Source organism: Pogona vitticeps, chromosome 3 (genome assembly GCF_051106095.1).
Source record: "Pogona vitticeps strain Pit_001003342236 chromosome 3, PviZW2.1, whole genome shotgun sequence".
In the NCBI taxonomy this organism is placed as follows: domain Eukaryota; kingdom Metazoa; phylum Chordata; class Lepidosauria; order Squamata; family Agamidae; genus Pogona; species Pogona vitticeps.
This window is the reverse complement of record NC_135785.1, coordinates 156,454,755-156,456,625: the sequence shown is the minus strand read 5'-3', so window position 1 is coordinate 156,456,625 and position 1,871 is coordinate 156,454,755.

The window sequence follows — 1,871 nt, the reverse complement described above, 5'->3', positions numbered from 1 at the left end:
GGAGTTATTTTTGATTTGGTCATGCTACTGAAAAATGGTTTGTTAAAAGTAAAATATTAGCTAAAAGCAAAATATAAAACGATTTTAGAATGGGCATTCAACTGCTGCCAATTCAAGAGCAGTAATTAATGGATTCTGCCTCAGAGACCAACAGACTCTGAGATACATATGTTAAACCCTAATCTGGTAAATTATAATAGGAATGACATGTATCCAAAATGCAGGTAGGAAGCCACAAGCCACAAAAAAGCATCATGCTGAAACTTATCCATCAACGTTTGTTCTAACCATCCATCTGTGATGCAGTTAAAACTATGTCCTCCAAGATTCAATGAACATGAGCAATTTTGTCCACAAAATGTGATGCAAATCTGTCACTGTGAGCTGTCAGGGTTCCTGCACCTGCTGTCATCCATCTAAAACAAGAAGGCTCCTTGCCTCTTGAAACACTTCTACTGGTTGTCATTTTGTAGGTGACAGAGATAGAAAACTCTTCCCCCCCATTACTGTCACTGAGTGAGCCTGAAAATGCTTTCTAACTGGAGTTCAGTTTGTAAACTTTCTGCCCTCTATGTCCTAGTTCTTGGCCTGACCATTTCATGGGCAAGATCTCTAGAGCCCTCTGCAGAAAACTAGCATCCATTCCTTTCAAGAAGCAAAGCACACAGCAAGCATGAAAGGCCTAGAGGATTGTGTTTGTTTGTTTTTTAAATGTTTGTTTTTTTAAGGCTTTTACTATTTAAATTGTTTATATATTCTTACTGTATTTTTTATGATTGTTAGCTGTCTAGAGTGCTCCTGACCCGACCAGATAGGCGGGATATAAATAAAATAAATAAAATAAAAATAAATGTGTGAAGGACCCAACCAGTGCTTTCTGTTTTTAAAACATATGAAACAAAGCAGCTGTTATTGCAATTCTGAATGGCTTGCAGAAGTCATACCATTTCAGTAAAAACATTGAATCAACAGCATTAAGAATACATCTGGCACTCTCAGGGCAAGAAGAAAAACGTGTGCTATGTGTTATCCCATCCTGCAAGGATGAGACAAGCAAAGCTTTATATCCCTAGTTCTGGGCCCATACATGGGAAAATTAATTGACTGAATGTGGGCCAAAAAATTGATATTTAGTTTAGCTGCCTGTTGTGGGTGGTTCAACTGTCTGGGTAAATCATCAACATTATCATCATCTTAGAACTGCACAGCTGGAAGAGACCATATCGATCATCTAGTCCAGCCCCTATCAAAGAGGCACAGTGAGGAATTGAACTCCCAACCTCTAAACCACTGAGCTATCCAGCAGATCTAGTATTCACCTGCCCTGAAAAACATTGAACTCACCATTTCAAACAGTTGGGAACTGTTCTTAGATCTTCACTTTGAATTATTTCAATTCTGTCTCTGAAACTGATATAGAAATTCTAACAGGGACTGGCCAATATATCATACTATACCAATAACTTGTTGTCTGCACTGGCAGCTTAGATGTTTCTGGGCCCAGTTTCAAGTTCTGCTTTTATCCTTCTAAATTGGATGTGATTTGATGTCCTCCTACTGTTGTAGCCACCGAATAAGGTGGGGTAGCTTTAACAGACAGCTTGAAGAGACAACTTTGTAGTGATGGGGCCCTTCTTTGTTACCCTTCTCTTAAAGAGTGCCCAGAGGTCTAGATCACCATATGAAGACTTTTTATTCTCTCAGATATTTAAAGAACTGTTCTGAATGTTCTTATAAATTTGTTGTTATGTTGTGCACTGTCAAGTTAGAACTGACTTATAGCAACCCTAACAGGGCACTCAAGGTAAGTCAGATATTTGAGGAGTGGCTTTACAACTTCTACACCCCCAGCGACCTTCCATGGCTGAGCA